At 38.8% G+C, this 13714-nt stretch overlaps 1 protein-coding gene across 2 annotated transcripts in view; it reads left to right on the top strand.

The window, feature by feature from the left end:
• DLGAP3 (DLG associated protein 3) overlaps positions 1–13714 on the top strand; it is a 100937-nt gene that overhangs the window by 30308 nt on the left and 56915 nt on the right. Inside the window, exon 1 of one of the 2 annotated variants that reach the window (XM_032495879.1) lies at positions 13292–13508. The exons of the other annotated variant lie outside the window; for it this stretch is intronic. The gene's annotated coding sequence lies outside the window, so the exon portion shown is untranslated. Of the gene's footprint in view, positions 1–13291; positions 13509–13714 lie in introns of those variants that run through there. 2 annotated transcript variants of the gene reach the window in all.

Genomic DNA, 13714 nt, shown 5'->3' with positions numbered 1-13714 from the left:
TTTTGTATGTCTTGTTTAAGAAATTCTTCCTAATCCAAGGCAGAAAGATATTTTCCTGTATTTCTGTGATGGTTAATTCTATGTGTCAACATGACTGGCTCATGGGGTACCCAAATATTTGGTTAAATATTATTTCTGAGTATGTCTGTGAAGGTGTTTCTGGATGCGATTAACATTTGTGTAAAGGAGACTGCCCTCCTCAATGCGAGCGGGCCTCATCCAATCTATTGAGGACTGAATAGAATGAAAAGGCTGAGTAAGAACGAATTCTCTCTCTCTGCCTGACTGTCTTTGAGCTGGCATTGGTCTTCTCCTGTCTTCAGACTTGAACTTACCTGGAACATATACCATATGCCTTTCTTGTTCTCAGGCCTTTGGAGTTGGACTACAAATATACCACTGATTCTCTTGGGTCTCCAGCTTACCTACTATAGATATGGGGACTTCTCAGCCTCCAAAATTGCATGGGCCAATTCTTTACAATAAATATATATATTTAATAAATGTATAGATTATATTATATAATTAACATTTATTAACTATGTAATTATATATTTATACAGATTCTTATATTTATAAAAAGCTATTTATAAGTATATAATTATATATTTATAAAATATAATCATATATAATTACATTTAAATATATTTATATATTTAAAGAGATATTTATATATCTTTAATAAATTTAATAAATATACCTTATAATCTATCTACCTACTTATCTATCTATCTCCTATTGGTTCTGTTTCTCTGGAGAGTACTGACTAACACAATTTCTATTAAGAGTTTTGAGCAACCTAAATGCCCATCAAAAGATGAATGAATAAAGAAGTTGTGGTATATATGTACAATGGAATGCTACTCTGCCATAAAAAGAATGAAATAATGCCATTTGCAGCAACGTGGATGGACCTAGAGATTATCATACTAAGTGAAGTAAGTCAAAAAGAGAAGGACAAATACCATATGATGTCACTTATATGTGGAATCTAAAATACGATACAAATGAACTTATTTACAAAACAGAAATAGAGTCACAAACAGAAAACTTATGGTTACCAAAGGGGAAAGAGGGTGAGGGAGGGATAAATTAGGAGTTTCCAATTAGCAGATACAAACTACTATATATCAAATAGATAAACAGTAAGGTCCTGCTGTATAGCACAGGGAAGTATATTCAATATCGTGTAATAAACCATAATGGAAAAGGAAATAAAAAAATATATATGTATATAACTGAATCACTTTGCTGTACACCAGAAATGAACACAACATTGTGAATCAACTATACTTCAATAAAAATTTTTTAAAAAGTTTTGAATCTCCCATTTAAATCTTTAACCCAATTGGAGTTAAATTTTGTGTATTATGTGAAGTTGCAATCCAATTATTTTTCTAAATAGAAAATGATTTCCCCTCCTTTTCCCACTTATCTGCTGTGCAAACACTGTTACACATCTAAGTTCCATATATAAACCTGTCTTTGAGCTCTGTAGTCTATTGTACTGATCATCTTCTCCCCTTGAACCAGCACCACATGGTCTCGATGTTGTAACTTTTTAATAAGTCTTGATATCTGATAATGCTCATCACACATTTTTATTATCTTCTTCAGAAGTGTTTAGGGTAATCAATGAGATCTTTTAGTACACAGTTTGGAGCTTTTTTTTTTTTAAACAACTTTATTATGGTATGATTCCTGTACAGTAAACTACACATATTTCAGATGTATAATTTGATGAATTTTGATAGATGTAGACACCTATGAAACCACCACCACAATCAAGATAGCCAGCAGTTCTATCACTCCCCAAGAGGTGTAAATTTTGAATTCCCAGTTTATCCCTTCCCACCCACTTTACCCGCTGGTAACCATAAGTTTGTTCTCTATGTGAGTCTGTTTTTGTTTTGTAGATAAGTTCATTTGTGTCCCTTTTTTTGAGGTTCCATATATAAGCAATATCATACGGTATTTTCTTTCTCTTTCTGGCTTCAGTTAGAATGACTATCTCCAGGACCACCCATGTTGCTGCAAATGGCATTATTTTATTCTTTTGTTTTATCATTGAGCAGTATGCATGTGTATACACACACACACACACACACACACACACACCCACAACTTCTTTATTCAGACATGTGTCAATGGACATTTGGGTTGTTTTTATGTCTTGGCTATTGTAAATAGTGCTGCTGTGAACATTGGGGTACATGTGTCTTTTTGAATTAGAGTTCCCTCCAGATATATGCCCAAGAGTGGGACTGCTGGACCATAATGATAAGTCTATTTTTAGTTTTTTGAGGAATCTCCATACTATCCTCTATAGTGGCTGCACCAATTTACATTCCCACCAGTGGTGTAGGAGGATTCATTTTTCTTCACAACCTCTCCACCATCTATCATTTGTGGACTTTTTAATGATGGCCATTCTGAGAAGTGAGAGGTGATACCTCATTGTAGTTTTGATTTGCATTTCTCTAACAATTAATGATGTTGAGCATCTTTTTCATGTGCCTATTGGCCATCTGGATGTTTTCTTTGGAGAGATGTCCGTTTAGGTCTTTGCTCGTTTTTTGATTGGGTTGCTTGTTTTTTGATATTAAGCTGTATGAGCTGTCTGTATATTTTGGAGATAAGTTCCTTGTCAGTCGTATCATTTGCAAATATTTTCTCCCATTCTGTAGGTTGTCTTTTTGTTTTGTTGATGGTATCCTTAGCTGTGCAAAAGCTTTTAAGTTCAATTAGATCCCATTTGTTTATTTTTGCTTTTATTTCTATTATTCTAACAGCTGGTTTGAAAAAAACATTGCTGTGATTTGTCAAAGAGTGTTCTGCCTATGTTTTTCTCTTGGAGTTTTATAGTCTTACATTTAGATCTTTAATCCATTGTAAGTTTATTCTTTGTGTATCGTTTTAGAGAATGTTCTAATTTCAGTCCTTTACCGGTAGCTGTCCAGTTTTTCCCAGCACCACTCAGTTTGGAGTTTTTAATACCATTTCAAATTAAAAGTACCCTGGATCCTTGGGAAAATGGTTACTTTCAGATCTGGACAGAAAATGTACAAAGTGAGTTGAAACATTTTCTTATATTAGAAAGCAAGAAAATTACCACTATTTCTAAGGTGGCAAAGTGCCCTGCAGTCAGCTTGAAGAGGCTCCCTTTGGTCAAAGATGGGAAAAATAGAACAATTAATTCAATAGATTAAAATACTTTAAATATGTTTAAATCCGTGTGTTTGTAATGCTCCTTTAAAAATCCTTATTGGTTACCTTTAGAATGCTAGTGAACCAAATCATTACTTTTATTTGATTCGTATTGAGTTAAAAAAGACACAGTGAAGTTCATCTTAAATGTATACATCTGGATTTGTACAATCTAAAATATTATCTTGAATGTATAGATGGATGAAAATTTATATACATCTATGTAACTATTACTCAGAAGAAGATATAGAATAGGGCTTCTCAAATCTTAATGTGCTTTTGCATCAACTAGTAAATTTGTTAAAATGCGTATTCTGATTCAGTAAGACTTTGGATTCTGCATTTTTAACAAGCTCCCAGGTGATACTGATACTGCTGGTCTGTGGACCACATTTTAAGAAGCAAGTTTACAAATTCTTCAATGTTGCAGCATGTAGCACTAGTTTGTTCTTTTCTATTGCTGCATGATTTTTGCATTGTATTACTAGTCCAACATTTATTTACTTATTTTACCATTGATGGACATTTTGTTTTCAGGTTTGGCCATTATGAATTAAGTTGCTATGAACATTCTTGTACATGTCTTTGGGTGGACATATGCACTCATTTTGGGGGAGTATATATCTAGGAGTAGAATTGCTGAGTCATAGGGTAGGTAAATGTTTAGCTTTAACACTGTCAAACAGTTTTACAAAAATGATTGTACCATTACACTCTTAGCAGTGTAATTGCTCCACATTTCACCAACACTTGGTATTATTCTTTTAAAAAGATGGCCATTCTATTGGGTGTGTGGTGGTGTCCTATTGAGGCTTCTCGGCCAGTGAGAGAACCTCTTTCAAGAAGTTCTTACTCAAGTTTTTTTCTCATTAAAATTTTTTACGTTTTTTTTTTCCACATTGATTTTTAGGGATTCTTCAGATATTCTGGATATGAGTTCTTTATGGGATACATGTATTGCCAATATTTTTTCCCAGTCTGTGTTTTGCCTTTTCACTCTCTTAATGGTGTCTTTTAATGAACATCTGTTTAATTACAGCAAAATCCAATTTGTTAATATTTTTCTTCAATTAAAAAAAACTGGTAAAATACACATAACAGAAAGTTGACCCTTGCAACCATTTTAAAGCGTACAGTTTAGTGGTATTAAGTTCATTCGTCATTACCATCCATATCCAGAACACTTTTCCTCTTGCAAAACTGAAACTGTATACCTATTACACAATTACTCTACATTCTCTTCTCCCTCCAGTCACTGGCAATCACCATTCTGTTTTCTGTCTCTATGATTTGAACTACTCTAAGTACCTCATATAAGTGGGATCATGTAGTATTTATCTTTCTATGACTGGCTTATTTCACTTAGCATAATGTTCTTGTTTGTCTCTTGTACTGTTTTTTAATTTAAATTTTATTTTGTCTGAAATTAGTATAGCCACTTCTGTTCTTGCACTATTGCCTTCTTTCATGTTTAGGTGTTTTTTTGTAGTGAAACATCTAAATTCCTTTCTCAGTTCTTTTGTGTATATTCTAGAGCTATTTTCATTGTGGTTACCATGGGGATTTCATTTAAAATCCTAAAGTTATAACACTAAAATTTGAATTTATACCAGCTTAACTTCAATAACATGCAAAAAATGCTGTCCCCCCCCCCTTTTGGTTTGTTGATATCACAAAATTTTATCCTTATACATAGTATGTCTCATAAGATAAACTAATAATTCTTTTAAATGCATTAGTATCCTAAATTACATAGAAAACAAGATTTGGAGTTACAAACCAAAGTTATAGTAATACTAGCTTCTACATTAATAATTTTTTTTTCTTTAACTGTATTAGTCTCTTAAATCATGTGGAAACAAACAAATAGTACAGTTACAAATCATTGTTACAATAAGACTAGCTTTTATAATTGTCCATAAATTTACCTTTAGTGAGATATTTATTTCTCCATACAGCATTGAGGAATGTCTAGTGTCCTTTTATTTTAACCTGCAGGACTCCCTTGAGCATTCCTTGCATGAGAGATCTAATGGTAGCAAATTCCCTCAGCCTTATTTATCTGTGAATGTCTTAATTTCTCCTTCATTTTGAAGGACAGTTTTACCAAATATAAGATTTTTTGTTGTTGACAACTTTTTATTTTTTTTGAACACTTTGAATATATTGGTCACTTTCTTCCAGCCTCCAAAGTTTCTGATGTGAAATCTGCTTATGATTTTACTGATGATCACTTGTATGTGACAAGTCACTTCTCTCTTTTGCTTTCAAAATTCTCTCTTTGTCTTTGTCTTTTGAAAGTTCAATTATAATTAATGTCAGTGTGGATCTCTTTGAATTCATCCTACTTGGAGTTCATTGATCTTCTTGAATGTTTACAGTTACGTCTTTCATCAGATTTGGGAGGTTTTCAGATAAATATTTTTTTTCTTCAAATATTCTCTCTGCTCCTTTCTCTCTTTTGTCTCCTTCTAGGACTCCCACAATATGTACATTGGTCTTCCTGATGGTGCCCCGCAGGTCCCTTAGGCTCTGTTCATTTTTTCTCAATCTTTTTTCTTTCTGTTCCTCAGCCTCAAGAATTTCCATTGTTCTATCTTCAAGTTCACTGATATTTTCTTCTGCCTGCTTACATCTGCCTTTGAAACCCTCTAGTAAAATTTTCATTTCAGTTATTCTGTTTTTCATCTCCAGAATATCTTTTTGTTTGTTTGTTTTATTAAGACAGTTTTTTTTTTTTTTAAAGTCTTTGGCTAGTAGATCCACTAATAGATCTTTTTCAGGGATGGATTCAGTTGGTTTACCAGTTTCCTTTGAGTGAATCATACTTCTCCCTTTCTTTGTATGCTTTGTGAATTTTGTTGTTGTTGAAATCTGGACATTTTAATCCAACAATGTGATAACTCTGGAAATCAGATTTTTCCCCCCTCCCCAAGGTTTACTGTTCTTTTAAAAAATAAAATATTGTAGGCTGTTTCTGTACCAAAGATAAACATGAGTTATACATGTAAGATCTTCTCAGGTGTTTTCTGAGCCTGTGCCTTTTCCTGAACTTGCATAGTGACATTCTGATTTCTCCTGTATATATAGTTGTTTTTGAATATCTTAGTCTTTAATATCTAGGTTCCAAAAAAGGGAAAAGAGGAAAATGAAGGGAGGAAAAAGTCTTCAGTCCCATAAAGCCCCTGGAAATTACTTTAGTCAGAGAAGGGAGGTCTTGCAATAATAAGAGGAGGTCCAACAACAACGGTCACTTCCTCTTTGTCTATACCTCTGTTATCAGAAATAGATTTCAGTGATCATATCCCTAATATTTGGAGAACAGGGCCCTTCTTGCACCCTGGCTTCTGCGAGCTGCCCCAGGAACACATGCACAGCTGCCTGCTACAGGACTGGGGGTAAGGGTTGGGCCATTGCTACTGTACTAAAAGCTGAAGTTGATGAAAATTAATAGCAATTTACCATCCAAGTCTTTCCCTGGAAGTTTCAATAGACTCCAGAGTTCCAAAATAGTTACATCAGACAGATTCTCCGAATGCAGGTGCCGTCTAGGTAGGGAGACAGATTCTTGGGACTTCCTACTCCAACATATTCCCAGAATCCTCTTGTCAGTATTTTCTTATATGGGTAGCACTTTTTGCACCCTGCTTAAGAAATATTTGTTCACTTCAAGGTTAGGAAGATATTCTCCTATATTTTCTATAAGCTTAATATTTTACCATTCACATTTAGGTCTACAATCCATTTTGAATTGCTTTTTCACAAAGATTTTTTTTCCCTACTTTTTGAGGTCAAGGTTCATTTTTACCTAACTCATTGTTTTAAACCCGAAAGCCAAAGGGAACAAATTATGTGGTTTTTTTTCCTGCTCTTCCTGTATGGACTGTACATTAGGGTAATAAAATAATAGGGGAGAGAAATTTCTCTTGAGAGAAGTTTCTCTTTATAGAAGTATTCCAGCTCATAATTAAGGAGGGAATTATATAATTGGTATACCACCATTTTGCAACTTCTAATGCTGAAAAAAAGAGACATCATAAAAAGAGAGGCTGCAAAATATGATACACCTACTGACAGAAATATACAACACTACTTATGAAGAATTATTGTCCCCCCAAATTGAACCTGCATCTGATCAAACTTGTAGATCAAATTACTAACTTACAAAAAATACGGGGGATAAAGAATTATGATAAATAACTCTGCAAGTAAAAAATCCATACTGTAGGAAATTCTCAAGATAGGCAACCTTATTTTTTTCAACAAATAAATTTGCTGAAAAAAATGGAGAGAGGGAATCTGTAGATTAAAAAGGACTTAAGTGACATCAATCAACTGCAACTGATCTTTGAACAACGTGGAGGTTAGGGAATGGATCCTCCATGCAATTGAAAATCCACTTATAATTTTATAGTGGGCCCTCCATTTGCTCTTTCACATCTGCGGATTCACCCAGCTGTGAATTATGTAGTTGTAATTATGTAGTACATATTTATTAAAAAGAAAATCTGTGTTCAAGTGGACCCACACAGTTCAAACCCGTGTTGTTCAGGGGTCCACTGTACAATGTATGAGAGAAATCAAAAAAATGTGTTTGGTTATTTCACTAGATATTTGATGACAGTAAGAAATTATTGTTAAATATTTTAGATGTGATCATAATATTGTAATTATGTTTAACAAAAATTCTTGGGTTTTAAAGATACTTACTAAAATATTTATTAATAAAATATTATAGTTATGACTTGCTTCCAAATAATACAGAGGGTGAGTGGAAGATATAGATTAAACAAAATGGGCCAGGAATTTATAATCATTGAATTTGGGAAACAGATACATGGAGGTAGGGGTGTTATATAGTTCTCTCTACTATGTATTTGTGTGTTCATGTTTGAAATTTTTCATGATGAAAAGTTTAAAAACTATCTTAGTCATTCTTGGTTCTTTACTTTTTCATAATTATTTTAGAATCAGCTTATCAAATTACATAGTTTTTAACTGTCTCACCAAACATACAAATATCAGATCACTCCAATCTTAAACTTTTTCAGAGACAAGAAAAGATATAACACTCTCCCAATTCATTCTATAAAGCTAGAACAACTTAGAAACCAAGTCCTAGATAACAAAAGACAGAAAAATATCAGGCTCATTTTTATTTATCAATATAGGATGCAAAAGTCCAAAACAAAATATTAACAAATCAAATCCAATGGTATATATATAAAGTAAACTATAAAGCTCCTTAATTAAGTTGGGTTTATCTCAGGAAAGTAAAATTTAATATTAGGAAAACCTCTAAAAGGCATTGATGACAACAGATTAAAGGAGCCAAACCATATGATCATGTCAAAAGATGAAGAAAAACCTCTTGAAAAATTCAACATACATTTGATTAAAACTCTTGGTAAATTAGAAATAAAGTGGAACTTCCTTTATCTGATCAAGAGAAGTCTCCAAAAATCCTACAACAAATATCATCCTAAAGAAAAAATGTCAGAGTTTTAAAGTCATGAACAAACATAGCCACCATCACCACTTCTATCTAACATTGCACTCTAGAACCTGGCCAGCACAATAGGACAAGGAAAATAAGCCCAAAACAACAAGATTATTTTATTATTAAAAATAATTATGTTATATTCTGTGTCTCATATAATAGCTGGGTTCTTTGTAGATGTTTCTGCTATTTGTTGTTTTTGCTGGTTCTTGGTGCTATGTTTCCTTGTGTGTTTGATGGTATTTGACTGTGTGCTGTTCATTTTCTTCAAAACTCTATCTGCAGAAATTACTTGAAGCCTGAGATGAAGGGGAGTTCCTCTAACAAAGACTTACATTTGCTTCTGCCAGACACCCTGGGCACTACCAACCTGGGACCGTTATGTACTAAATTCTTGGTTTCAGGGTTTTCAGATTACCTAGGTAGAGTGAATTTGATTGCACACTGTGAGGTTTAAGTTGTAGTTATGGATTTTTCAGGAGGTGAGTCTTCCTCCCTACACTCATTGTTATTGCTGAGGTTTAAAACAGATAATTTTCCTTACAATTTCCTGGGTGTGGGGAGGGGTGATTTTTTTTTCTAGTTCACCTATACTTTAGAGTAGAACTCTTTGGGGTTCTAAGTTTCAGCAGGGGAATATTTGCCCAACTTAGACCCTGTGCTCTGTCTTCTTCCCCTCATGTCCTGAGAGATCACAAAAACTGAAGTTCAATTTCATCTGTTGGCAAATACCCCTGTATCAGTTATTTATTGCCACAAAATTATGACATAACACATTATTCAAGAATTCAGTGGCTTAAATTAGTAAGCATTTATTATTGCTCAGAAGTCCGCAAGTTGACTGGGTGGTTCTCATTCAGCTGGTGTCATGTGTCTGCAGCCACCATGGATAGGTATATATTTCTGTTGCTCTTGGCTGGGCTCTCTCATGTTTGAGAGTCAGTTGGCCACAGGCTGGTCTACCATGGTCTTGGCCGAGATACCAAGGCTCTCTTGCATCTTCTTTGTGTGTGTTTATTGAAGTAGTTACCTTTTAATATGAATTTTATTATTCATTTGATAAATTTTAAAATTGAACTATAATTGATTTACAATATTGTGTTAGTCTCAAGTGTACAGCATTAGATTCGTTTCCATTATAGGTTAGTACAAGATAATGAATATAGTTCCCTGTGCTATCCAGTAAATCCTTGTTGTTTATCTGTTTTATATACAGAGATGTGTATCTGTTAATCTTATACTCCTAATCTATCCCTCTTCCTCTTCTTTCCCCTTTGGTAATATATGTTTTTCTGTATCTGTGAGTCTGTTTCTGTTTTATAAATAAGTTGATTTATATTTTTATCACATATAAGTGATACATAATATTTGTCTTTGTCTGACTATCTTTACTTAGTGTGACAATCTCTAGGTTTATCCATGTTGCTGCAAATGGAAATATTTCATTCTTTTTTATGGCTGGGTAATATTCTGTTGTATGTATGCCACACTTTTATTCGCTCATCTGTTAATGGACACTTAGTTTGCTTCCATGTCTTGGCTATTGTGAATAGTGCTACTATGAACATTGGGGTGCATGTATATTTTTGAATTAGAGTTTTCGTCTTTTCTGGATATATGCCCAGGAGTGGGATTGCTTGATTATATGGTAACTCTATTTTTAGATTTTTAAGGAGTCTGCATACTGTTTTCCAAAGTGGCTGCACCAAATTACTTTCTCACCAACAGTGTAGGAGGGTCCCTTTTCTCCACACTCTAGCATTTATTATTTGTAGACTTTTTGATTATGGCCATTCTATTGGTGTGAAACTACTTCACTGTAGTTTTGATTTGCATTTCTCTAGTAATTAGCAATGTAGAAGGCTCTCTTGCATCTTGTCTCTTGTCCTATGGCAGGTTATTCCAGGCTTGTTCTCATGGTGTAGGCAGGAGACCAAGAGAAAGAGTAGAAGTGTGTAAGCCTCTTAAAGCTTAGGCTTACAATTGGCACACTGTGATTTCTTCCAAATTCTATTGGTTAAAGCAAGTCGCAAGTCCACCCAGATACGAGGGTTGGGAAAACAGAGTCCCCTCCTTGATTGCAGGGAGTTTCAAAATCATATGGCAAAGAACACGGATTCAGGGAGAGGTCAATCAGTGCTACTTTTGCAAACAATGTATCATAGCTCCCCAGGCTAAATAAAGTTGACTTCAATGCTCTGCTTACTCCTATGATTCTACCTTCACTTAGATTTTGGCTGGAGTGATTTTTATTTTTTTGCCAGCTCATTGATGCATTTAAGAAGATTTAAAAATATATTTTATCTATCATTTAAAGAAATCACGTATCACATTTTCATTGGGAAGATCAACCAAGCACTTAGTCTGTCATACTGCTTGACTGACATTTTGAAGATTTTCTGTCTCTGCCCATGTGTGGCTCTCTATCTTAATTCTCTCTCCCAATCTTTGAGACTCTACTCAAATACTTCCTCTGTGCTTCCTTACTTTGACTGCCGTTTTTCACCTAGGCAGAGCTGGCTATTTTCTCAAGACTCTAAAAGTATTTAGTGCCCATCTTTATTAAGGCATGGAATTCCTAATATAGCAATGATAAATTGCAGCGTGCAGGGGCCCTTGTTAAAAAATTATAAAGAATTTCAAGACATGATGGCAGAACATTAAACCAAGTGTGGAGCCTTGTGTCACCGTACTGTTCACACTCCCATGAAGCTGGCACTGATAGTAGTGATTGGTTTACATCTCCATCTCCCTCATACATCACTGGATGGGTGTGAGAGGACGTTGTCCAAACTAAGCCTGTCTGATTAATCTTTATGCCCCAACAGGCTAGCAAGGTGCCAGGTACAATAAGCAAATGTTTGTGGAATGAACAAATGAAAACTACACTATTTCTCCATTCTAGAACACATCAGCTTTTTGATACAACTGTGAAAGAAAAGTAGAAAATTGTATAAAGTGTCCCTATTCATTGTAAGATGCTTTCCAGTTTTAGAATTGTTAACAAAATGTACATCTTAGAACCAAGAAGACATGGTGGTACCTTTTAGCATCCTACATGATGGCTGTTCTTATGCTTCATAAAAAGTGAGATGCTTCTTGCAGTTCTAAGGTGGGTTCCTGGGACCAACTTTCTATCTTATTTTCCCTGATATCTGCTCTTGGCTGATCCCTGGGCTGGGAATTATCTGCAACCTTAGCTCATGACTGAAGTCTTGATTGAATGAGTCTTGTAGGCAGCAGGACAGGCAACCAGTCTGCCAATCTCCTACCAGATCTTTATGTCATGTGGCATCTTTAAACATCTTGTTGGGAAAAGCAGAAAGAGCTTGACTCCCAGTTTTAACTCATTTGGGTCTGTGACTTCTACTTTCTGGGCCTCAGTTTCCCCCTTTATACAAGGAGGAGAGCCGATGACCCCAAAAGGGTACAGGGAGAAGGAGGTTATTGGGCCCGTGTTGAATCAGAACTTCTCAGGTCTGTTCCTAGAGAGGAGGACGATCAGTCCCCCCAACCTCCCAAGCCCACACCTCACCACCCCAAAGATTTCAAGCCTGGAAAAGGTGGAGGAAGGAAGAGGAGAAGAAGGCTTCAAGGATGCACACTACTCTCCACCCCAACTTTCAGCGCCTCAGACAGTGCTTCCCTCACTCCCACCTCGGGAAATCAGAATCCAGAACCAGCCCCTCCGCTTGCGGCTTCCCCAGTGCGGCCCCCTCCCCCCCATTACAGCATCGCTCTGGGCGCCAAGACGGATTCAAGCCAGGGACTGCAGCAGTCAGCTCTCTCCTCCGCCTCTCCCGGCTCCTGCAGCCTGTGTCCTGGCTCTGCAGCCTCAGGCTGTGCTCTGGGCCGTCCCCTTTCCCTCCCCCACCCCGCTCCCGCCACGGCACGACCCCTGGCTCAGGGCCTAGAGGTGGGCGGGCACAGAGGGCACAGGAGGGGGCCCCAGCAAAGTTGGCAGGTATAGCGAGGGTTTTCCCTCCACACTGGGAATGCCTGACTGTGGGTGGGGGACGCCTGTCCAAGGCTCTGCGGCCCGGCACAGCGCCCCACCCTGGGAAGCAGAGGAAGGGGGCTCTTGGAACCGAGGCCAGGAGCTGAAGTCGGGTAGCTCACCGGGGAAACCCGAAGAGTCTCCTAGAGGGATGTGCCCGGGGGGCTGTGTATGACATTCAAGGTGTGACTGTGCCTCGGTGGGGCGCGAGATCGTGTCTGGGAGGCTGTGTGACTCTCCCCAGGTGCCGGCCTCTGGGTCCCTGTGCCTAGGTCGGCTGTGCGTGGCCGTGACACTGTGTGTGCCCGTTCCTTCGGTCCCCGGCGGGCACGGACCCAGTGGTCCCCAGGGAGTGGGAGCTTCTTCGCACCCCCACCTGGGCCTCCCCAGTGCTGTCGCTCAGCGAGGCGGGCGCTCCTCGGAGACCCTGGCGGCCGCCCGCCGGCTGCGACCTCGGCCCTCCTGGGTCCCGTGCGGGGGCGGGGAGCTCGGTCCCCCTCCCTCTCGCGGGCTCCGGGCTCGGCAGCCCTGCGCGGGGGCGGGGGCGGGGGCGGAGCGCGCGGGCGGGATCCCCCCGCCTCCCCTTCCTGGTCCCCGGGAAATCCAGCCTCCGTGGCTTGGCCGCCTCCCGCTCCCGCGCCCGCTGCCGCTCGGCGCTCGCTCGGGGCTCCGCAGCCGGCGCGGCCCCTCAGCCGGGGGCTCCGCAGTGCCGGGCCCCGTCCCTGCCCGCCTGCCCCGCGCCGCAGCGCCCCCGGCCCGGGCCGCCGGAACCATGTAACCCGGCCGGAGCCCGAGCCGGGCCAGGTAAGCCGCCGGGAGGGGTGGGGACGGGGCCGCGCGCGCCGCGCCCTCTGCAGCGCCCCCCAGCCTCGGCCTGGTTGCGGCCCCGGCGCCGCCCACGCCCCGGGCTCCGGCGGCCTCGGCTCCCGGCCCGGGAAGGGGGAGGGCTGGGCCTCCGCCGCCGCCCCCGCCCCGGCCTGGCCGCCCGTGGGCCTGACCCGAGGGACGGG

Source organism: Camelus ferus, chromosome 13, assembly GCF_009834535.1.
Source record: "Camelus ferus isolate YT-003-E chromosome 13, BCGSAC_Cfer_1.0, whole genome shotgun sequence".
NCBI lineage: Eukaryota > Metazoa > Chordata > Mammalia > Artiodactyla > Camelidae > Camelus > Camelus ferus.
Note: the sequence above shows the minus strand (reverse complement) of the source record. Positions and strands in the feature narration are given on the sequence as shown.